The 26,595-nt window shown below is 37.6% G+C and overlaps 1 pseudogene; it reads left to right on the top strand.

Annotated features, from left to right (window-relative positions):
* On the top strand, positions 1-26,595 carry LOC111813737 (annotated as a pseudogene).

Below are 26,595 nucleotides of genomic sequence, written 5' to 3'. Positions count from 1 at the left end.
ATGTATATTAAAAGGATAGCTGTTTCAACAAGTGGCTATAAAAATGAAGCGATTGCGGTCATTGTCTTTGTGAGTCACCCAGACATGGCCTCAAGTCCTTATTCGACGTTTAATTGTTCCACAGAACAACTTTGGGTAAGTTATTTAATCTCCACAATTTGCAGTTTCCAAATGTACCACGTGACGGTAACAATAGCATTTAACATTATTGAGTGTTTGGGGGAATGAGATAGGATGACATGGGAATACCTAGCACAGTATCTGAACAAATACTCGGTAGATATTTATTAGTATTACTACAGATGTATTTTGTTTAGCAACCATTCCTGGGCCAAGTTCATAAGATAAATTGCTTGCTCAGTGAGGAATTGTATAAAAACGGTGCATCCCGACATTCAGACATGACTTTCCTTTCATTTGTATAACTCTTATATGCAGTACTGTAATGTGCACTAGAACACAAACTACAATGAAAGCAGCAAAAATTACACTACTGTATAAACAAGGTGTACTGTGGAAAAGGACACTCAGGCACTATAAACAAGATGTATATAACCATACTCACAAAAAAAAGAATGAATTGTAAATCTGAAGAGTCACTAGACAGGTTGTGAAAGGAAAATTAGCTGTATGCAGTAAAGTTGAGCTGTTAATTATCTAATATAAATAATTTAAAGATATTTCTTCTACCTACCAGACAACTAAGAATATAAAAACATAGCTCCATGCGACCTTCCATAATAGAAATAACTGTTGAAATTGAAGGAGGCTTTTTTTTACAATTTCCAGAACAGAGTTAGTATTATTTTCTAGTCATAGCACTTATTCAGGACTATGCTTCTGAGTATTTAGCACACATTTATTGAGAACCCAAAACTTGTCAATGGCTACTGTAAGGCTAGACCGGAGGTAAAGCATTGCTAAAGCACTGGAGGCAGACAGGGTTCTTGCTCTCCCAGTGTTTACATTGTAATTAGTAGGGGAAAGGCAAGGAGACAGATAGCAAATGGGCAAGTGAATACACAAATGCTATAAACTTGTGAAATGGTCAATGCTATTGTTGTAGGCAGCTGAATTAGACAGAAATATTATAGGCAGTCAGACAGGGCCAGGCCCTCAAGGAGACAATATGGAAGACAAGGTGACCTTGCAACTTGGAAGAGACAGACACTCCCTTATGGGCCAGACCTCAAGACAAAAAAGGAAACAAATACGGACACATACTTCCCTAGGGATGGGCACCAGGGGTTGATATTCTACATAGGTATCAGTCACCTTAAAAGAGCCCAAATGAGTCACTAATCCAACGCCCAACAGGAAGAGACCCTGTCCCATATTCATGCCCGCTTGCTACGGTGACTCACTTCATTGTTTTACTCTACCTCACTGCATTGTTTTACTCTATAAAAGTCCCTGAAAGAGACAGCTTCCCAGGGATCACCTGTCGAGCACCGCCCCATACACACTCCTTCTATCCTTCTCCTTCCCCAAATAAATATATTCAGCTCTTAACCTCTGTTCCTAAAATTTGTTTTTCAGTTTTAGAGGACACAAACTCGTCACAGGTACCTTTCAGGTTGGGAATTTCATTTTTCCCCTATATCACTATGACAGCAAGAAATCAAAATATTATGCCATGGGTGATTGGGAGCTTTTTTTGGTTTGAGTGTGTCCTTACACCAAGGTCTGAATGATAAGGAACCAGCAGAAAGCTAGAGCATAGCTCCTGGTGTGGGGAAAAAGGCCTACAATATTCCTACTTAGGAGGAGTAGGATCTAGGCCAGTGTGTCTGAAGGTCAATGGTCTTCCAGGGAAAAAAACTTCAAATAATTCTTTTGCAGTTTCTTTTATGGCTTATTGTTCATTTTCTATTTAATAAACATGCATTATTAATGATCTAGCGAAAAAATTCCTTTGAATCCAGGACACCTATAATATCCTAGAATTTGTTCGCAACACCTCTTTACATCATTGATAATGCTAAAAATCTATATCCCAGAGTCATGGAGGTACCTACTACTCAGTTTTTAAATAGGCTGGAAAATATTGTCTTACACAAACTTAATGATCTTACATGAAAACTATCAATTCTGTATCTTAGTAGCAAATTTTGACTAGGCTCTTTTTATCCGCAGGAACTGATGCATGAGGTAGGGGAAAGAAATGGAGAACACAGAACTGGGAGCCTCAGCCCACAGCGTGGAAACCATTTAGCAGTACCCCACTGCACCAAAGCTTATGCAGCCAGGGTCCCTGAGCAAATCATTTCCATGACAGCTCTGTCTAATAACCCTTCTGCTGACTCAGCTACCTGAATGTAAATAGCATAGAAATGGCTGGGAAATAAAAGCCACTCTGAGACAGTGAAAGAAATCTAAAAGAAAATGCTTCCCACATGTGCCTTCAATATTGATAACTCTTGGATGAAAAATCACCTTATCAGTGGTAAAGTCTTCTGACTCTATTTGAAGCTAATAGACAAATCTAATTCCTTTTCACTTATCACTATACATTGTTAAACCTCCCTATCTTGAATGACAGCTGTTTTACCCCATATGAACACAGTGCATATAACAAAGCATATATATATATATATATATATATATATATATATATATATATATATATCAGATTCCATAGTATGGCAGCTAAAATCCTTCGCTCTTTATCCAACAGAGGTCTTAGTTGCTTGTCTTCCAGTACAAATAAGATCATACACTGTTTATTTGTGATAGGCTGGAGGAATTTTACTCTCAGCTGGAATTGGTGTCTGGTTCTCTTTCTCTCTCCCCATCTGCTCCCCCATAGCCTTTCAATATTACTAGTTGTTGAATTTAAAGACTGACCTTCAGAGAGAAAAATCTTTTGTGTCAGCTGCATAGTGACAGTATTAAAGTGAACTGTAGTCTAGCACGTAGATTTTGGAAATTCACTCAAATAACACTGGTGTAGTCTGAGTGTCATATCTAAATTCATATCTAAAGTACAAGATACAAATATGATTATTATGAGTGATTTTTACAACTGTATAATTACATATTTCAAAGCTAATCTGAGTAGTTTTAAAAGGCTAGAAAATTGCAGAAAAGTAAGCACCTCCATTAGAAAGATTTTGGAATTAATGTAATATTGAGTTGAAATTCCATCACAATTAAAGCTAAAATACTTAAATTCATCTTAAAATATAAAGGCTTCAAGAAAGGACATTCATTCATGAGCAAATATAAAACAAATTTGTGGCTATTACTATAAATGAGTTGCCCTGAATCATACAATAATAAGCTATATCCCTAACAGTGTAAGTGGAGTTTTGAGGGGGTTCTACTATTCTATATTATATATCTATTTTGTTTTCAGTGCATCTTTTCTTGGTCTGGTACAAATATGTGTAATTTCTTTAAAGTGCACAAATTTCCAAGGCTTTCTCACATTTATCATGACAGATCAGGCTGAACTTAAGTAAAGCCTATTTAATGATCAATGATGTTTTTCTTTGGTTACTGAAAGGCATGTATAAAAGCTGAAGTGGAAGTCACCCTATGAAAAGAGCTCAATATGTGTGAGTGTGTGTGTGTGTAGGGGTGTACAAAAGGAGCCAAGTATTTGCATCTGACTCACTTTTTGTCTCCAGTGAAAGATAAATTACAACATTAATGTTATTTCCATAAATATCTATTATTCTAAGTCGTATAAGTATTTTTTCTGTTTTATTTTTGCTAAGGTTTTCCTCACACAATTTAATTCCTCACAGAATTTACAACCTTGTATAAGTACTTCAAAGGAAAGTAATTTCTTCCAGAAGTTTTTTGTCTCTTTTTCTAGACAGAAGCTAAATGAAACTTAATAGAGCTAAAAAATAATAGTTTGAGTATATGTGTTAGTTAAAACAGAATGCTGCATTCAAAAAGGAGATAGTGTACATTATTTCATTAATCTTTGGATGAGGAAGGTGTCAGAGATATGACCCCTGTTTTATAGATGAAAAGCAGGTTCAAAGAGGTTAATAACTATACCTAAGAAAGATTGGAATTCAGAATATGCAACTTCCTGTCAAACCCAGCCAGGCTGCTGTAAGGCTAAACATTTTTAGGAGAAATTAAAAGATAAACAACCAAGATGAAGTTCTGATCCAGTTTTAGAATTGTCAGTGGATAATACTTATTATTTGAGTCACACTATAGTAAACTTACCAAAAGATTCCAAGGCCCAAATTTTCCCAAAGCTAATGGTGTGGGACTGTTAACAACTAAGTCTTGATTCTGAAGAATTTACCAGCCACAAACTCACAATACTGAGATTCACGTCATTTTTTATTTCTAGTTTAATGAAGGTTAAGAGGAACTAATCAAGGTCTTCATTCTTTACTGTTTTACTTTAAGAAAGACATATGCATAGCATGAAAGAACGAGCTTGTCATCCAATGACACAGTCTTCTTTTAAATTAAAAAGTCTAACTTTTAAATAACCTCTCATTTCACTGATCTGAACATCAGCAAACTAGGGCTTTGTTAGAAAAAAATAGTAATAATGGAGCCTTCACCAATCTTGAAAACCATTCTCCTATCATCAGCATTCTCCCTAACTTCAGCAGTCAGAATAGAACATGGGGAAGGTGACCTTGAAGCCTGTATGTGCCTATACCATTTTAGACTATCTGGCAAACCTAAGGAATTTCGCAAACTGTAAAGAAGGGCACAATGAATGCAGAAATTAGAGAACTCAAAGCAGACAAAAGCTCTTTTCAGATCTCAATCAGCTCCCTTATCTCTCCTCTAAGTCCACCTCCCAGTGCCAGGCTGATTACATATCATATCAGCCTTCTTTGTTTTCTTGATCTGCTTTGTTCCGCTTTTCTCTCCATTTTTTAATGATTATTTATTATAAAGCCACTTTTATATATCTCTTTAATGAATCACAATTTCTCATTTGACTACTTTGAACTTCCTCTGTTTTCTCTTGCTTTTTCCTAAATGGCTTATAAAGATATATCTTAAAGAAGAGTCATATTGTGAAGGAATGAGAGGCAATTTAAAGCACATGTACACAGAGAGAGAGAGAGACAGACAGACAGACAGACAGACAGACAGAGACAGAGAAACAGGCTGAGAGAGAGAATGGAAATTACAGAGCACATTCAAATTAGGGATCCTGGTCAAAGGAGCAGGAGAAATTGCAAGTAGGTATGTTTCAGAGTACTTGTGGCCTAAAGAGTAGACAACACCGGAATATGTAGTAGCTCCTCAACTGTTGTGCAGGATGGAATTCACTGTGGGAAAGTTACAGCCTCGACAACAAATTAAACCCACTCACTCCTCCTGATATTGTGTTGGTCCCTTATTAGGCTTTGTACTTACCTCCCTCCTAATGAGAACTCTGAGGAATTATTTGTGGATAAAAATGTAAGCTAGATTTGTGCAGAGTTGTATTTTTTACTGAATTATTCTCAGACTACCTCTTTCTGTGAATTACGGGAATGAGAAAATTCACTTTGATAGTTACCTTCTTTGAGTTTTATTGGAAAATGAAATTCTTTTAGGAAAACTTGGAGTTCTGAACAAATATAATTTCTTTACTGATGCTGCAGAAATTGTATGGTTTTGAGAATACCTGAAGGAAAGATTCTGTCTGCTATCCAAGACACCCAGTGGAAAGAGAGTGGGGGCAGCCAGCCAGGGCAACTGAGCCAGTCAGGAAGACCTGCTATGTGGGGTTATGCTCATCTTTAGCAGCATTTGTGCTGAAAAACAGGAGCTGCTGCTTAGCAGAACTGGATGCATTTAATGAATTAATTAACAAAAATGAATGAGAGAATTAAATAAATACAATTTGAGAAAATGAGTAACATTTGAAGGATGTTTAAGATTTTTCTTCAGGAAACAATGATTTAATAACTCCTCTGCTTTGGCTTTGTTTAAGATCTGACACAGCCTTTGTAGTGAATGGAAGGAATGTGAGAGCCATACCCCAGCCCGTCCACTGGATTCTGCTTGCCTTGAGCACTCCAGGTTCTATGACCTACTCATTGGACTCCTGTTCTCAATTACATTAATGCTTAAGTCTCTTTTACAACTTTGGAACAGATTCCCAGTATCTGCCCTCCACCTACTAGCCAAAGGCCTGTCATCTGCCATTTCAGATTTGATGTGCAGTGCAGTGATTGGGTCTCCTCCTTTCGCAGCGATTCCTGTCTGGGGATAGTCCAGCCAGCCCTTTCTCTGAAAGCTAAAAAACTTGAGATACACGCAGTAAGCAAGATTTGCAGTCACCAGTGGGGATTTTCTAGGGTGATGTGTATGGCAGAACTAGAAAGACAATCTCTATATTACGCATCATCTTTTATCCATAGCTATAATACTTCTATTTATATTTTCTTCTTTAAATCTCAATCCATGAGTATAGCATTTTGAATTTCTGAGTGGGTATAATGAAATGAATCAAGTTACTTAGTGTATGTTTATGGAATCATATTTGTGAAAATCTGCATTAGAGTTATCAAAATATAGAATATGGCATATTCAATAATATACATTTTATATTAAGCATATTTAAAGTTTTAAGTTAATTGGATATTGTTTGATGATATATTGTGGGGTTTTCTTTGTTTGTTTATTTGTTTTTGCGGTACCAGGGATCAAACTTGGAACTTTCCAGGCAGGCGCTTTTGCCATTGAGCTAGTGTCTCGGCCCTTGGCTATTGTTTGAAAAGAAAAAAATAATTGTTTTTCATGCCTGCCTGGCAATCACAAGGTCCTAAGTTTGATTCCTGCTACCAAAACAAGAAAAATAATTGTTTCATAGGAGTTCTAGTTTTCTATTTCAAGTCAAATAGATTCATTGATGTTTAGAATGAGAAGTCCATTACCTTAATTATATTCCACATATCCCTTCCAGGTGAAATTAATTTTAACTTCAATGATAAATGACAGGAAAACCATATGATTGCTTTACTATCTATTAAGTTTATAAATTTAGCATCTTAAATTATCTGCAGAGTACATATAACTCTGATGCACTTGGTTTTATATAAAATAATTAACTGTTTTGTTTTTTATTTTTTCATTTGTTTAGTAAAAGTTAGATTCGGGAAATGTAAGAAGAATTATTCCACTTCAAACAAATAACAGTCAGGTCTGCAGGCAGGTGTTCACTGTTCTACCCCAGCAGTGTGGGTGCCATCAGTGTGCAGGTTGGTGCTAATGCTAGCCAGGCTATTTGCAAACCCATAGCCTCTGGTTCACATCAAAAATCTCCCAACTTAGAAATTGAAGTCAATAAAAACAAGCAATGTGCATACATTCATTCAATCAAGGGGTAATCAAAACATAGGGCAAATGTTAAAACTGAAAAAATTTCAGTAAAAAAGTTTTCCCATTAATCCCCCTCAGAATGTTTCCCTGTTGTTCTTGCCATTTTGGAAGTTCTCGTTTGTGTGTACCTTTATGAGGTTAATAGAAATCATAGTGAATACTGCTGGTGACTGGCATCCAAGAGAAAGGCAGGCTGGTGAAAACATTACTGTGAGTCATCACTCGCACTTTCACTGGCTCTGGTAACCTTGTGACTTCTGGCTGTTTCCCAAAGTCAAAATGACCAGGAAACATAAATCTTCTGAATCAGGATGGATGTCAATTCAGGACACTGAGTCAGTTGTAACAGTCCATGGAAAGACCATTTGAAAGCAGAGTTCCACAACTGCTTCAGAAAGTGGCAAAGGATGCTGGGATAAACATGTTTGAAGTGGGAGGGAGTATACTGAGGAAGGGTTATTGGTAATATGTAGTTCACTGTCATGCATTTTTTTTAACTCATGTCCAGTAAAGTCTAGTTCATTCTTGAGGACCTCTCTCCACTGAGGATCATTTATGTATACTCTACACACTTCACTGTTGGAAGTAGAAGTCATGTTATTTTCTTCTTTATTACAATATTGCTTCTAAATGATGTTCTGTGTCCTTTATGTCAAACCCTTCGTGGCTTTGATACTCCTGCTCTCCACGTTTGCAGACTTGGATTTCTCATCACCATCTCATCACTGGGCCCTAGCCACTTTCCTCCAATGATGTCGTTATGACCTTGACACCAACTCATTCTACCTAAGTACTTCCATTTTTCATACTGAGTTCAAACAACACATTACTATTTCAAGGACTAGTATGTATGAAACAAGACTATCAGATTCAAAGAACCGGTATGCTCAATAGCTGTGGTAGTTGAGTTCTTTCCTATGTTGGAGACACTCATAAAAGGAAATCAAAATAGCAGTGGCTACCAAGGAATACTGTGAAGTTACTAGAGTGGAAAAAAGTGTGCATAGTACTTGAGAGGGACTATGTTAGCTTTCTGTCACTATAACCAAATACCTGATATAATTAACTTATAAAGAGAAATGGTCTATTTTATCTTACAGTTTTGGAGGTTTCAGTCTATGATCAATTAACTCCATCGATTTTTTTTTCCTATAGCAAGAAACACATCATAGCAGGGACATATAGTGGAGCAAAACTCCCTACCTTGTAGCACACCAGTAAGTCAAACAGAAAGAATGTAAGGACTGCAGTCACAAAATCCTCTTTGAGGGTGTGCTTCCAATGACCTAAAGACCTCCTGATATAGGCCATCTTTTAAAGGCTTCTCCACTTCTCAGTAGAGCCCTCCAGGCAAGCAAGCCTTTGACATATGAAAAGAAATGTGGTACTATTGCTAATATGCCTGCTATGGTTTAAATATGCTCCTTCCACAATGGATAGTGAAGCCTAATCCCCAAGCAAATGGCATTAAGAGGCATGTCCACTAATGAGAGACCTCATTAATTGTTTCCAACATTTCTGGCACCAGAGATATGACAAGAAAGAAAAGGGAGTCCTTCCTGGTCCTTCTCCTGGATGAGTTATTTTAATCCCATCAAGTTAATTCCAATCTACCACTTCCAGTGCAACCCATAGAGAGAATAAAGACACTAATGCATATTTACAGTTATGGGGAGTCAAGGAGTCCTAAGTCCAGCCATAGTGATGGCTATCTAGAACAAAGGCCTCAACCCAGGGCCAAAGCCAGGTTTTCTTCAGTCATGAAGGAGGAGTGGCTTGAGGATGAAAGGCTGAGAATGGCAGGAAATAGGTGAGTACTGTGAGCTGGGCTAGGTAGGAGGCCTGCATTTACCTCTGTAATATGCAGAGAGAAGGACATGCAGGAAAAGTAATTTGCGTTACACTACAGAAATGCTATCTAATGTTTTGGGGTCCAGTGCTTCAGCTGTGATGCATAATCCTTCAAGCCTCAGGAAGTCATAGCCTCTACCTCAAGGCTTGAGGCTCAGTTGTAGCTGATGACATGGAGTATGGGCTCTTTATCCTGTCTTGACCTGGCTCATATTAAAGAACTTCAGGCGTGGATTGTCAGGGAAACATGCACCTCAGATAGACCAACACACATTACTTAAAGGGATAAGGAAAAATCCTAGCCAGCTCTGTACCTATCAATATATGGAAATAGGGTCAGGCCAAAATGGAAACAATTGCTCTTCTTTCAAGGAGTGTCGGTCCACAGAAAGCACTCCTAAATCACTGGGGACTGGCAACTTGATCCTGAACCTTCCAGCTTCCAGAACTGTGAGACATACATTTATACTTTTAAAAAACTATTCAGTCTCAGGTATTTTATTACAGCAGCATGAATAAGTCTAAAATGATGTCTCCATGTGCATTGACAAGTTGGTGATGTGAAGGAACATTTCTAATTACATTTATCTCATTTCTCAGCAGCATTTGACACCATTTATGAAGAACAGGGATTAAACTCTTCGTACTTAGAAAGTACTGAATCATTCATAGTAAGCCATGATTTTATGTTATTAATTCTTTAAACTTCTTCGTTTCCTTCAGGCCATCATCTGGTTTATATCTACCTTTTTGCCTACATGAACTCAGTCTTATAAAGAGAAAAGATCTCTTTTCTCTTTATCAAAAACAGCCCCTAGACTTTTTTTTTTTCTTTTTTTCAAGATGTTACCTTTGGCCTTTTTCTCTTAGCACTTTTTCTGCTCACCCTGGAAGAATTTGTCTATTTCTACAGGTTTAATTTGTACTTCATACCATTTTTTTTTTATCACAGACAGCTCATGTAACTCAGCAGAGATTGTCTCTTTCTCTCTTGCACATCTTTTCCCACATTTTTTCTTATACTACTGATCAGTTAGTGTGTGTGTGAAAAAGTCTTTAAAATATTGTTGATATCAAACTGAAAAAGCCAAATTTAGAATTTTGCATAGAGGGCTGGCCAAATAGCTCAGCAGATTAAAGTGCCTGCTTAGACAGATTTAGGGACAGGGAATTTGATCCCCTGGCCAGTAGTGCCGCCCTGCCCCTGGGACACGCTGAGATGGGGATTGAGACTGGGCGTGGTGGTGCGGGCCTGTAACGCCAGGACTTGGGAGGCTGTAAGCAGGAGGACCAATACAAGTCCGATCTACACAGTGAGATCCTGTAGACCCCGTAAACCCTGTCCTAAATACACAAAAGAAAAAAAAAAAAAAAGAATTTTGCATAGAATTAAGACTGATGCTCTTCCAAACTGATGTTCAATTCACACAGACAGAAGTGATGTGAGAAATATGTCAGATGCTTTCTGAAGCCAAAGCTCACAGGCAAGCACATATTCCACTGAGCCATCTCCCTGGCCCTCACAGCGTGGAGGGTATTTACCTATGCTAGACACACTCAAAAACTACCTTAGTTCTTTGTTTCTTTTTTTGATCATTGTTGGTGTAAATATAATTTTTCTCAAATGCATTTTCAGTCTCTCGTAGATTTTTGTGAGTTACACAAAAATTAACTGTGCCATGATACCTTTAGGGATTAGCATACTGACTTTACAAAAACCACTTTGGATGATTTTCAGGATGAATTGAGGGGTGGATGTACACATTTTGATATGATAAATATATCATATATTTTGATGCAAAAGTTTTTATTTTTATAAGTTGTATTAATAACATGAAAGCAAGACATAAGCTGACTTCAAATATATGACAACAGACATTTAAATATGATTTACGTGCTTAAAATCTTTAAAAACAAATATTGGGTATCTAGATAAGTGTCCATTCTTTCAAGTCTCTGAAAACTATTTCCTGAATATATATTTTCCTCTGTCTGAAGGTACGAGGACCAAAGTTTGAGGTGGGCCTACTAGGGACCACACTCAGAAAGTTGTTCCAGTTTCCTAGACTGTATAATGTATTGATTACCTGTATTTACTTATTCTTTGCTCCCATAATGCCAAACTGTTACACAGATCTCATATTTCTGCTTTGTCCATGAAACTGCAAATTCTGGAGAAGAGGCTGTTTGTTATTCATCTTTGTGTCTCCTGTGACTGCTTTTATGCCTGGCACATATTCGATGCCCAATAAATTTTAATTGAAAGAATAGATGAATATCTTTACAAGATTGGAGGTAATTTTTTTTTGTCTTTGCAATACAGTGGATTATGACAGAAAATGCAGGCTTAGAGAAAGTAGAAAAAAAGGTGTTACAGAGCACTCTGTAACAGCTGGTGTTACAGAGCACTCTGTTAAATTAATGACAGCATGATCATATTCTTTTCACATTATTTTGTATTAATTTTACTACTGTATGTATTTATTTTTTGTGGCCTGCTCAGCCCACCCTAGGGGCGGGACTGGCATGGTGTGTGGTGCCAGGATTGAACTGTGGTCCCTGCGTGCTTGTACTAAACTTGCATAAGAAGGCACTTTAGAAGACTGAGCTATCTCACCAGCCCTGTATTAATTTCAACTTTATCTTCTAAAATGTATCTTAACTTCTAATGCATAACTAATTATTGAATAATCTAGTTTCTTCGTTAGTCCCTCCTCTAGATCCTTTCTTTCCTGGTGATGTCTGAGGTCTCTAACTTTGCCAACGTCAACCACCAACTTCTGCTGAAGTGCTTCCTGTCCTCATGCAGTGCTCCTGTACTCATGCCACGTGCAGCCCATCTAAGGGTGTTTGACTTGGTGTAGCTTTCTGTCTGGGAGGGTCCTCATCTAAAATCCCCAGTCTCCCTCAGTTCCTCAGGTGCTTCCTTCCACCTACTCTTCTCAATGAGGACTTCCTGCCTCAATTCCTTCAGCCCCCAAGAGCCTCATACACATGCACTTTCCTTGTCTCTTGCCTCTTTACCCTTTCTTGCCCTTTATCACTACTGAGCACCCTTTGTATTGTACTGGCTTTTCTTGCCCTTGTCTCATTCTAGGGAAAGCTTATCATATGCTTTTTTCTCCTCAGCCTTTTTTTCTGTTTATTCTATTTTCAGTGTCATAAATTGGAAAGCCTGGAACTATTGTAACCCAAGAAGGAGACAACAAGGCAAAACTTTCAAAAAGCGCTTTATTTTAGCTGGTACTCAGCGGCACCCTCAGAGTCCAAGAGACAGAAAGGAGCCCCAGGTAAGGGGAGGCACAGTAATTTAAACCCAAAAACCGCAAAACCGCCCATCCAAGCAAGCAGATCACAGAAGCCAATAGCAGATGTTAATGTGGTTAAGGGGGCACATGACCTTTTACAGGACTGGTTGTGGCCCACCTGGAGGAAGCCGGACACAGAGGAGTAACCCTTTTGGACTAGGTGGAGTACAGTACAGGGTGTGTAATCTAGGTATGTGGTCATGCTGACCTTATAAGGACAATGTGGCGATCAGTTGCCAGGAACACCTGGGTTTTTTTTGCCTTAAGACATTCTTGAAACCAGGGCAGGGGTGAATCAGAGAACCAAGATGGAGTCATTGTAATTAACTAGGGCAAAGGTGAATCAGAGAGCCAAAATGGAGTTACTAACGTCAGGGTATAACATGCCCTGAAGGGAGTGGGCTTAAGAAACAAAAAGTCACATTTTACAGCAGCTGACATGGTTCACTAAGACGGCGCATACAGAACAGGATGGCGACGCTTTGGTCAGGTTATAACAAGAACAATATCTTGAATGTGGTAGATGTTATGGTTAACTTTATGTGTCAACTTGACATGGCAATGGGATACTCATCTGGTGAGATACCATATCTAGGTGTGTCTAGGAAGGTATTTCCAGAAGAGATTAGCATTTGAATTGCTGGATTAAGTAAAGCAGATGGCCCTCCCCATTGTGGGTGGATCTCACCCAATTCATTGAGTGCCAGAAAGGAGCAAAAGGTGGAGGAATGTTGAATTTGCTCTGTGCTAGCTGCTGAGCTGAATGCTCTTGGATCCCCTTCTTCAAGCTTGGACTGGACTCTTCTTTTTGGCTTCCTCACATTCTGCTTCCTGGAGGGCAAGACGTGAGCAGCTTTCCACTACCCACTGCTTTTGCCAGCGTTTCTGTCTCAACACAGCCTAAAAGCAAGGGTGGTAGTAGTCACCTTGGGCTGAAAGCTCTGAAACTGCAGGCCAAGAATAGATCCTACTTTAAGCTGTTTATGTCACAGCCACAGAAAACTGACTAGCGTATGTATGTACTTCCTATTATGCTTGTTTCTCTGGAAAGCCCTAATATTGTAAACACTTAAAATTATTGAATTAATGAAAAAAATTGATAAATACATTTTTACTTACTCAGTTTTTGATAATGTTTTTGTCTCTATCTTAAAACATATATGCAAGGAAGAAAATTAACTTTCATACTTGGTAAATAAGGGAAATTTCTTACGTATCTTAATTCTAAATACCAAAATTAGAATTTCCAAAACACCTTGGTATTTATAAAGCCAACAGGAATAAATGTGACACAAAAGACTTTTTATACCTTATTAAGTGGGCTTTCAAAAGAGATGCTTTTCTTTTTAGTAGTTTTATTCTCTTTTTGTAGTTTTTATTCTAAAGAGTGTCTGTCTAGTAGATACGAACATTGTACACATTAAGGCTATTTCTAGTGTCACTCACTATAAGATCAAAACCACAAACAGTGAAAGAGCTACCTTTAAAACTACTTAATAGAATATAATATACCCCCAAAATTGACTTTACAAAAAGACCACTAATATTTCAAATATTCTCTTTTTAAAACTAACAGTATGCCCTGCTACACGCTAAGATGTAAGCCAATGGCAAGGCAATGACAGATGCCTTTGCAAATCTCATCTGCTTCCCAAGACACTAACTGACTTTCCTATTTATTGTAGATTTCATGTGCACCATGAGAATCAGCTGTGACCACCACATCATTAGATAAAGGGACATAAACTGGCAGCCGACAAACAAATTTGGATGACTTTCAAAGACGGGGGAAGGAAAGGTTTAGCTCCCACACTGTCCTTCTGGTCAGAGAGCAAGAGAACAAGGCTGTCAGTGCGCAGCATAAAGCACGGTTACATGTCCTAAAACACTGCAAAGATTTTGTCTTGTTTTAAATATCAGTGTATGAGGAAAAACATAGAGAATGAGCATTGGAGTCAGGCTCGGTAGCTTTGTCTACAAGATTCATGCCTTTTAATGTTTTTTTAACCTCCAGGATAATGAAATCAAGATGTGCACTCCATCCAAATACCTAGTTGTGCCCTGTGACCTCAGCGTGATCAGCAACTAAACCCTTTACCCTCGACCAAATGAATACAAACCCTTTCACAACAAATGCGCCTTTTAACTGGGAAGACCTTTAACAAGGCTGCCCTGAGTTATTTGATGTGTGCACAACTGAATATTAGTCTTCAGGGCCAAAGATTAACCCTGTCTTGCGCTCTCAAATAAAGGCAATGTGGAAGTAATTTGTTCCACCATTTTGATAAAATCTTGGGTTCAGTTCAGCCCCCTGAGGTAGGCAGAATATTGCTTGGAGCACATGTACTGTCAACATGGGTTCTATTTTTCAGGGCTACTGATGACGCAGGTCAGAAAATGGAACAATGTGTGCTTCATTAATTGCTCTCAGGTTTTTAATGTAATGTAGGATAATGATTTTTAGGTTTTCTCATAAAATATGAAGACATCACTGGAGCAAATTTCGCAGCTCTTTTTAAATATTACTGGTTTTTATTTAAATGTTCATTGTATTTCCCTTTGATCTATTTGTTTCATTTTCTTCTGACTTTACATTTTTCTTTTTCTTTCCTTCCCTCCCTCTTCCCCTTTTCTCCATTTCTGCCTCTCCCTTTTCTTTCTTTCTTTCTTTCTTTCTTTCTTTCTTTCTTTCTTTCTTTCTTTCTTTCTTTTCTTTCTTCTCCCCCTAGGCTACTACTTGAAGAATGTACCTGAATTTCAGGAGTACTCTAGAAAATGAAATTTGATGAGCAAACAGAAAGTCATAATTTTATAGAGAAAAGAATTTAAAATCACTTTCTATTAAGAAAGTGTCAGTTTTCAAGTACCAAAAAGAGTATTTCTTTATTCTGTTCCTCAGCATATCAGTTATGAATAATCACCATTCCCACATATCACCCATCCCTTTCTCAACCCTGCCACAGTTTAGATTGTGACAGAGAATAGATGTCATTTTGAATAAAATAAAACCCATAACCATGCTAAGGTGCCTGAAAAATATTCCCTCATTTAAAAATCCAATAAGAAAAATATGTCTGGTAGTTGGTAGATTCTGGAAAAAAGATCTACTAACATAATTAATTAATATCCAATGTATCTGAAGAAGAAACCATTAAGCTGGAAGTGGGCCGAAAATAGGAATTATTCACTGATGGAAAATGAAGGAAACATATTTAGAGAAATTTGTTGAAATAAGTAGCATGCTCTTCAGTTTAGAAGGAAAGAAAGAAACAATAAAGATTCCTGAATATTTTATTTTCTGATTTTATTTACTAAAATCACATACACTGCAGAATCAAGGAGATAAAAACATAATAAATTATTTTGTTCTGTGCCATTACACTAGGTCCATCTTGTAGTTGGGATATTAATGACCCTCTCCCAAGTCTCATATTTCGGGAGCTACAGCTGCTAATGCTGTCTATGTATTTGTGGTGAAAAATCCAGCATATGACATCTAGTCAGAGGAAGTGTGTCACTCACAGTGGGCCTTTGAATAGCACATTTTGTCCTTCGCTCTTGGTGCTCTTCCTTCCCTCTGTACTCCCTCCCTCCCTTCTTCTCTCCCACTGTCCTTTTACTTTCTTTCTCTTTCTCTGTCTTTAGCTGCCAGGCCGTCAGCAGCTTTATTCTGCCAAGCCCTTTCACCACAATCAACAACCTCCACACAGGTCCAAAAATAATGGAGTCAGCTGACCAGGGACTTAAATACCTGAATATATGAATCAAAATCAATCTTTACTCTTAAATTTGTCTTTTTCTGGTATTTTGTCACAGTGATGGAAAACTAACATAGTATGTAAATTGAATTTGATATTTTAAAACACACACACCAGGTATGATTTTAAAAAAATACAGGGAATGTGTAAATGTTAAGACATGTTTTGGTGAATGCCCCTCACCATCCCCGTCCCTTTGAACATGTTCTTCCCATTATTGTTGGCATTGTGTGAAGCAGTTTTGGAAGTCTCTCATGAGTGATTTAGTGGTGCTATGGGGCTGCCTTTATGTCCTGAATCAGTTCAAAACCTTGCTCTTTCATGATCATTTGACTTTGGGGGAGATCCAGGAGTTGTACGGTGCCAGCTCTGGTGAATAATGTGGATAAGGAGTCACCATTATCTTGCACTGTATTATTGTTTCTAAATTTTAACCTCCAGAATTTCTTTATTATCCACTCATATATAAACAATGAACCCTCTTCTGCTGCCACCCAAATCTCACCACACACCATGACCTGCCGTCAACTGATAGTTGCCCTTATGATGAATGATAACCACCACAACTTTCTTTTGAAACATGAAGCTTTGCCATGTGCTTTAGTTTTTTGGCGGAAATACAGGAATCTATGTTCTTTCCCCATGTCTCTCATTGGAGCAGATTTGGTTTTTGTTGGAACCCTCTTAATACAAGTTCTGCTGAATGATGCCAGTGCACCACTGCCCAGCTGGCTCCCTGAGCAGCTGAGATTGGGTCTGTAAAACCAGAGGTCACTCATCTATAACTGATGGATGACTATGGATTCCATGTCTGAGGGCAAGTCTAGCTTCTTTCAGGTTCTTGTGGCAAGAATTTACTTATAGCAGACAGTAGTTTTAGTACCTTGGAAGACAGGTTTAGTTTGACCATATTGTTCACTGAAAAGCTATTGGGTAAGCTCCATACTTTATCATTCCTTTAAGAACAATATACATTGGTTTCATGTCAATATTTTGTTTCTTTGAAATTATTATTTTGTAGCCTAGTTTTTTTAGAAATGTATTCTTATTATTCATAAGAGTTATTAGACAGTAGTATCCATTTCCAGATATTCTATGATATTTATAAATCATTTCTGATAGCTTTTGTCTGCAAATAATATTCTTTTACTTCATGCAAATACAGAGGGATAGTAATATGAAAAAACCAAGTCTCCAGTCTAAATATTTGTGTATGTGATGCACAGTTAACTTAATAATTACATTTAGTTCTGAGAAGAAAGATATTTGCCAATTTTCTCATCAGTAATAGGATCATTTTCATGTGTCACTACAAACAAAACAAACATTACAAAATTTCATGAATGTCATGAAAAAATATATTTCTAGTTTGCAATAGGAAAACATAGCTTATTTTTTAATTTGCAATAGTATAATGACAATATTAGGAAATTTCTACTCTGAAATATTTTTAGTAACAACTGTGTATGCTATAAGTAAAATGTATTTAGGTAAGCCCTGCTAAATTTTCAGCTCTGTAATTTCTTTTACTTACTAAAAAAAAAAAAAATGAAAATAAGCATAAAAAATATTGCAAAATCTAACTGGATAGTATTTTAATATTTTATTTTAAGAAAGATTCTTATTTAAGGAATGGCAATAACTTCTGAGATATGGTATTAGTCAACAAAATATTAATTTGACTCTATCAAAATGAAAACATTTGTGTATCAAAGAAACTATTGAGAAAGAGACAACCCATAGAATGGAAGAAAATATTTGTAAATAACATGTCTTATGAAGAGCCCTTATAACTCAACAAAATTATTAAAAATTCACCAACAGGCAAAGGACCTGAATATACTTTTTTTTTTCTTTTTTGTATTTTAGGGAAGGGTGTACAGGGTGTTCATGGTCTCACTACTAGGTCCACCTCATAGTGATCTGCCTCTTTACAGCTTTCCAAGAGCTGGGATTACAGGCTTGTGCCACCGGGCTCAGTCTCAATTGCTGTATCAGAGTACCCCAGGGGCGGGGCCGGCACAGCAGGCCCAGGAATTGAATCCCTGGCCCCTGTGCCTGCTTGCAGGTGCTTTAATCCACTGAGCTATTTGACCAGCCCTTGAATATACATTTTTTGCAAAGAAAATAAACAAACAGCCAATAAGCACATGAAAGATACTCATCAACATCGGTTACCACGGAAACACAAATTGAAGTTCATGTCATTCACATTTGTTTACATCTGAGACATGCTTCCAACAGCTTGGACCCCTATCTGTGGCTCTATGGAGAGCTTGTAGAGTCTCTGAGAGGTAAAGCCAATGGGAGGAAGGGAGATCCGGGGCAGCCCTTGAAGGAGCTCATGGGACAGCATCCTTTCCTCACTGTCTGCTTCAGGCCACCATGATGTGAGCAGCCACACACTCCTGCCGTGGTATTCAATCTCGTGGCCCAGGCAGTCTTCTCTGAGACCTTTGAAAGTGTGAATCCAAAGAAACTTCTAATCCTTATAAGTTGATTTTCTTAGAAATTTTGTCAGTGAAAGAAAGCTAGCTAATACATCATTTCACTCACATTACGTTTTCTATTTCAGTTGATACAAATGTCCCAAAAATGTACAGTGGTAGTCATTATACAACATTGTGAAGGTACTGAATGTCACTTAATAGACTTAACTGATCATTTTTATGTCATACATGCTTTAATACCATTTTTGTAATGGAAGAATTTTGAGAAAAATAGGCTGAACAGTACTTTCAGCTGCCTGTCTTTGATAGATCTTCTAGGGAGTGGGGTGGACTAGGCCTTCAATTCAAGGAATGAGCTCTCCCAAGAAAATCTAGTCTCTGCTTTTTAAAAAATTTTTAGTTCACATTTGTTTTGACCTGGTTTATTGCCCAGCTTCTGGCTTTTTTTTTTTTTTTTTTTTTTTTTTTCATTCTCACATTTTCTACTGTACTAAGAATGCTATCATGGCTCTGAATTCCTTTCTGGGTGTCCCTTCTGTTGTCTAAACTGGTGGATTCCACAGCTTGCTGGTAAGTTTTTCACAATTTCCAGCCAGGTGACATGACCGAGAGAGCACAGCGTTTGGTTCCATTGAATTTATGTTCCTATAAATGGATTAGAGGAGGAAAGCAAGCTTGAAGAGCTGTGAATGCAAAGCTCATCTGCACTTTGCTCCATGGACTCCTGTGATCTACAGTAGGAAGTAGCCTAAGGAGTCCCTTGAGATTTTAATGAATGAGACTTCAGTGCAGCCACAGCATTTAGGTAATTTCTTTTTACTGCCTTTCCCCTGAACTGATCTGTTTATATTTTTATTTCTTACATAAAACTCAACGTCAGAGACTATGTTTTATTCATATTTCTATGTGCAATGCTTAACACAACCTCAAGTAACCCTTGGTTGACCAATACTATTTAATAATGTAATAATATTTAGTGTTTCCAGTTTCAGGCATTTTCACATGAGTTATTTAACTTAACTCAGAATGATCCTCAGGTGCTATTAGTATCATCATGATCATTAATAATTATAAATGAGAAAAATGCAGCTTGCAGTTTTGACATCTTGAGAGTAAAATATGGACTGAATGATGGAGCCAGTTCTCACTTTAGCCTCTGGATTCGAGAGTACAGTGTGTAGCGGGATATAATGGCACTCACCCATAATCCCAGTGTGCAGCCCTCCCACCTGAGGCTGGAGGGCCCAGAGTTCAATCCCAACTTGGGTGCTCAGTGACTTAGTGAGACCATCTCAAATTTTTCTTTAAAATGGGGTGGGGTAAGGATGCAGCTCAGGATAAAGTTCCTTGGTCCAATTTCCCATACCGCAATGAGAGAAAAAAAAAAAAAACAAAAAACAAAAAACAAAAAAAAACAATAATGTTTATTCAATGACATCATAGTTCCGTCTCTGACTGTGATTTAAATAACATCATTAGGCAGAGCACTTTATGCCTAGTCTTCGGACATTTTTCTATGTTGAAGCATCTGCATTCATTCTGCCCAAGGGGAAGGTGTGATTCATTTGCTTAATCTGAGAAAAACAAGTTGAGCATGTATGACTTAAATCTGCTCACCCTGTTTCCTGTGGGAACATGATGCCAGCGGATAGCACAACTTCTTTTCAGTGCCATAATTCTTATCCAGAAAATGACTCTGAGATACATCTAAACTTGGACTTTCTTTAGGAGCTCATTTATCTCATGCAAAGTACATTCCACAATTTATTTTAAAGCAATAAACATAATAACAAAGCTGATGCCTGGTTCTTCATTCGCCTTCTTCTTTTCTACCTATTTGTTCAGATTTTATGCAGGTTCTTATTCACTAGGACCCTACAAATATCCCTAGTACCTTCTGGAAAAATTCAGGCCATTATAAGAATGGAGTGGAAGTAGTGTGAGAGTGTTGTTTAAGAGATTCTTCAACCCACTGAACTTTAGTGATTAAAACCTCAAAATTATTACTAACCAAAAGATATATAGCATCTAATGAAAATAATTCTGATTTTCATCTGATCATTTAACTACATGAAAATGCAGGCAGGTAGAGGACTCTATCCTTGGTAGAGACAGTGTAGGTATTTTCAAAGTCATATCAGATGGACTTTATTTATTCTACTAGTAATGAGAGGCACAGAACACCTTAGTCACAAAGCTTAGTGTTTAGGCAGTACAGTGAAGCAAAAGGTAATGTACCTTTTAGTTTTGGAGGCGGTATAGGGAATTGAACCCAGGGCCTCCACATGAAGCTATAACCCTAGTCTTTTTAATTTTCTTTTTTGAGACAGAGCTAAGTGAATAAGTGATCAGTCTGGACTCAAATTTGTGATACTCCTTCCTCAGCCTTCGAGAAAGCAGGTGCATGCCATTATGCATAGCTATGTAGTATACTTTCAATCAGTGGATTACAAGTACCACCCCCCAAAAGGCAGAACCTAGATGTTCACCATATTTGATGAAAGCCTGTGTTACTTTTGAAAAGAAAATTAGGCTTTTTTGGCTTTTTAACCTGAAAAGCATATTTGTAAACATTTTTGTAGTAAGTTCTAACACATACATTTCCTCAACAGCTTTATGACTAAATCTTTCCTTCATCTGATGATTATATGTAGTAATACTATTATCTCATATAATTCTTTCTTATAAAACCTCTTCTTGGATATACTAGTGTGGTAAGTGACTAAGCTAAGTTTATTTAAAAAATAAATATAAGACACTAAAACAATTATTTAATTTCATAAAATATTACTGGTTTAAATTTATTTATTACTAAAGGTTTAAAAAGTGGATACTTACGTAATGTAACTCCTTCAGCTCCTTAAATCTTTATATAAAAATTATGGTTTTCTGAATTACTATATATTTATACTACATAACCTGTAACAAAATTTTCAGCACAAGATTACTTATTTGTTTGATATACTTGACATGTAAAAATAACTCTAATGAGTTAGTTTAAGAAACACTATAAACTAAAAGACTCTTGTCAGGGACTTAATACTCTTCAATGAAAGTTCAGATGAAAATACACTCAGGAAAATATTTATATATACCAGCCCAGTGCAAAAACTTAGTTTTATTTTCAACTATCAAGTGAGACTCCACAGAGGGTAAGCAAAACACATATCATTCTAAATCAGAATTTCAAAACTTCTGAGTGGATACATTAATTAGTTACTACTTTCTTACTCTAGGTGATTGTAGACTGACATATATTACCATTTTCCAGGAGGAGATAATACTATGGGATTCCCCTAAGTTTTGAACAAACATCTAGAAAGGTAAGTCTGAAAGAACTTATTTTAGAAAATTCTGTTCTAAATCATCAACTCGGTGTGACCAGTATTGACATGAAAATCCACCTCTTTTCTTGTCAATTTCAAGTGAAGCTGTGATGCTAAATGTTTCAGTCTGGATTGCACATAATTAATACCACTAGGTCTGATATTTGTTACCTACAATTTGAAGACTAATAAATTCTTTGAAAGTGTTAGCTATATCTTAACTACTTTTACTCTAACTTGCGTAGAGCCAAATTAGTCTGGTACAAATGGAATTGTTTTATAAAGGTAAAAATAATGTTACAAGAGTATTTCATTAAGGAACAAATTCCCAGAAATAAGAATCTGACCAAAGATCACACCCAGATTTAATATAATGAAAGGGCAATTTGACCTAGAATATTTTTCCCTTTGATTAAACTTGATTCCTTCTTTTCTTTCTTTCTTTCTTTCTTTCTTTCTTTCTTTCTTTCTTTCTTTCTTTCTTTCTTTCTTTCTTTCTTTCTTTCTTTCTTTCTTTCTTTCTTTCCTGGTACCAGGGATCAAACTCAGGACCTTGTGCTTTCTAGACAAGCACTTATTCCACTGAGCTATCTCCCTGGCTCCCAAACTTGATTCCTTTAAACTGGCATCTATGTCATTCCCTAGAATAATTTTAAAACCAATAGAATATAAGCATAACTATCATTTGAATATTTTATACATTTATCAATGTATTTTTTTTTAGTATAGAGAACTTTTTTTTTTTTTTTGGTGGAACTGGGCATTGAACTTAGGCCCTTGTGCTTGACACAGAAGTGCTTATTCTACTGAGCCTTCTCCCCAGCCCCTATATAGAGAACTTTTAAAAACATAGTCTCCATAAACTGATTTCCTTAAACTGTGTATGTTATTTGCCCATATCATATTCTCTAGCTTTCTCCACAACACTGAACCCCAAAACCATTTGTGTGATTAGTGATGTGATATGATATGTTTTTATCCCAGCATAATTATAGAGCAATTGTAGTAAAAACATTAAATTATTTTTATTTTTATTTTTATTTTAAATAAAATTCAATGAATAGATTACAAAGAAGTCTCACTCTGAAAACATGCTTTGTACTTATGAAAAAGAAGAAAAGCATTTTCAAATAACTTTCTACTTACTCTAAAGAAAATAATATTTCTGGGACCCAGACCAGAAAGAGGCTCCCAAGGCACCCTCCCACCCAGTCTCTCCTCTCTCTTTCTCTCCTCCTCCTCCAACCGCCCCAGGGTGCCTGTCTGGTCTCCCACCCTGGCTGTTCAGCTAGTACTGACACCAGCCTCCTGCCCTCCCCCTCACTGCCTGCGTCTCCCCTCAGCAGCGGTTTCTGGCTTTGCTCCTCCACCCATGGCCAAAGACTTGACAGCTTAGAAACTGCTCCCCACAACACTCAAGGCAGACAGTGGTGTATCCAAATCACACATCATCAGCTTCTTATGCATGGGAAGGAAGTCAGAGGCAGCAGAAAGGAGAATAAGAGAAGATGCGAGAGGAGAGCTATGCATTAGCAGTTCTCAGCTTGGAATTGTCCTGGGAGAATCACCATGGTGGCTGGAACCACCACTGCCATTATCCAAGACTTTGCTATGATTCGAGATAAACTGGTGGAAGACCTTGGCAGGCCAGTCACTGATAGACAGCACAGCTGCCAGTAGACCCTCCATCACTCTGAGCCTGGTGGTCCCTGCTAGTCAGTGTGGCTCTCTCAGTTGTGAAATCAAGGAAATGTAAGAGTTTAAGGGCTCAGGTCCTGGTGGCAAAAGCTATGTTCCCCAACTCAACTGAGCTGGCCATCACTGCATATGTCAGACAGATCTGCCTGGTCACCTTGGAGTCACCCCCACAGGTTCTGACCATTCCCTAGTGGCCCAAGCCCTCCGGTTCCCCAGTCAGTTTTCTAAGCATCAGAACAGATGAAGCGACAATGCCAGGTTTCCCCACCACACCTTGGCATAGGTCTCAACCCTGACCGGGAGGGAATTCCTCTGAAGGCCTGTCCCATTCCAGGATAGTGTGGCATTCCACCGCCACACTGCACCAGTTGGCAATGCTACAGTCTCATTTCCAAATGACACATGACAAAATCAGGTTCAGTGCAGGTTTGTAAATATCTGCTTGGATGATTTCTCATCAACTTTCATCCAAATGATTTGATTGGCTAAATAACTGGCCCTCCAGGTAGTGAAGTCAATGAAATCAGTCAGATGTTTGGGTAGCAGATCAAATTTTGAGTCCAGTGGAAGGGTCTACTCTTGATAGCCAATCAACTGGTTATGCTGCCAGCTTTGGCCTGACTCTATCTAATCACTGTCAAGCTTTCTTTGTTTTTTTTTTGTTTTTTTAAATTAATTTATTTATTTAGTGTGTGTGTGTGTGTGTGTGTGTGTGGCCAGCTCAGCCCACCAGGGGGCGGGGCTGGCTGGCATGTGGTGCTGGGGATCAAACCACAGTTGCTGTGCTTTTGCTTAGCTTAGCTTGTTCTAAGTAGGTGCTTTAGACCACTGAGCCATCTCACCATCCCCTCAAGCTTTCTTTGGAAATGGCACTGAAAGCGGCTAGAACAATGCCGCTAGAACACCCATAATCCCTTCTGCTGTTCCCCCCTACCTATGATCCATCTGTGTAGTTCTGAACCGTCAGTGCTACCAAGTTTTAAATAGTTGGAAAATCATTTCTACACTCTTTGTCATCCACTTGTGATGTTTAATGAAAGCATTTTAATTTCTTAAAAATAAAATATTACCTCTTGGAAATCATCTAAAAAGTCTCAAATTTTATGTGCATTAAGTAAATGAATCTGGGGTAGAAAATGAATTGACTTTTACTTCCATATATATAAAATTTAACCTATGCAAGTGTTAGGCCAGTATTAAGTAATTCATAAGTTCTTTATAAATATGGAACAAATAGGAAAAATGTACTGCTATCACTACCCAAATGCTTATACTAATTTACCTAACTGATGTTTTTCATTAGACATATGAATATGCTACAACAAAAACAAGCCAAACCAAAGGAAAAAAAAAAATCCAAGATTTTAAACTACCACTAAATTCCCTTTAGGGAATTCTACACTGTAAAATAGTTAAGTAGATTTTTAAAGGTAAGTGTGAGGTCCCTAAATATATGGATGAAGATCTTACAATTTTCTAAATATACAAAAAAATAGTAATTCAAAGAATTGTCTTTGAAAAAATCAATTTGAGTTGCTAAGCCTGGCTTTCAGCTGTCAATCTCTATAACCTTAGGCAAGTTATTAACCTCTGTAAGCCTCAGATTTTCCATTTCATAAATGGACTATAAAAATTTATAGCCTTTTTCAAGGGTTATCATAAGGATTCAATGAGATAATAATAGTAAATATCAGTCACTGCTATTTAACTTGTACATATTGGTAATTGTTTAAGACACGTGAATGTGAAGTACTTTGTAGAACATCATATATCCAAAGAACAAAAGCAAATTTATTAAGTGAATAGCCATTTGTATACAATAAAATAATATGCTATCAATAGTGGATATTTTGATTAAATATGACATATTGCTATAATTTAAAATGCTATTTCAACAATTCCACTTTTCATTATATGGCCAAAAGAATTGAACACAGTGACTCAAACATATTTTACATCATTGTTCATAGTGTCATTATTCTCAATAAACAAAAGATGAAAACAGCATGAACATCCATCAAGAAATAAATATGCTTTGCACATAATGGAACATTAGTCACTTTTAAAAAGGAATGAAATCCTGACATGTGCTACAAGGATGAACTTTGAAAACACTGTATTAAATAAACCAGACACAAAAGAACCACTATTGTATGACTCTTCATGAAGGTACCTAGAATAGGCAAATTTGTAGGAGACACTTCCAGATCTTCGTCCTGGTCCAAGAAGCCAATATTTGTAATCCCAAAGTTATGTTATTGGAATCCCATCAAGTTGATTCCAATCTACCACTTTCAATGCAACCCATGGCGAAAATAAAGATACTAAATTATATTTTCAATCATCGGGGAGTCAAGGGGCTCTAAATCCAGCCACGAAGATGGCTTTCTGGAACCAAGAGAGTGACCCAGGGCCTCACCTGGTTTTATTTAGTGGAGGAATGGCTTGAGGATGGTTGACTGAGAATTGGGGGAAGTAGATGATGATTGTGAGCTGAGCTAGGTGGGTGACCTAAATTTACCTCTACTATATGCAGAGAGGATATGCAGAGAAAGTAATCTGCATTATAATATTATGTCATGGAGATAGCATCTAATGTTTTGGGGGGTCTGGTGCTTCAGCTCTGATGTAGTCTTTCAAGCCCCAGGAAGTTATAGCCTCTATCTCGAGGCTTGATCCCAGCTGGCGGCGCAGAGCATTGGCTCTACCATCCTGTCTCCACCTGGCTCACATTAAAGAGCAGCAGGTGGCATTGGCTCGCAATGGCGGCCTCCCAGCTGCGCCACGGGGGAAGAGCGCGGGATTGGAGGGAACAGGCAGGAGGCAAATAAATGCTGCAAATGGCCTCGGAGCTCGGCGTGGCGCGCTCGCTGCAATTCTGCTGGCGCATTTGTAG

Source organism: Octodon degus, unplaced genomic scaffold (genome assembly GCF_000260255.1).
Source record: "Octodon degus isolate 3935 unplaced genomic scaffold, OctDeg1.0 scaffold00218, whole genome shotgun sequence".
Classification (NCBI taxonomy): domain Eukaryota; kingdom Metazoa; phylum Chordata; class Mammalia; order Rodentia; family Octodontidae; genus Octodon; species Octodon degus.
The sequence above is the reverse complement of the archived record's forward strand: the minus strand, read 5'-3'. Positions and strand labels throughout refer to the sequence as shown.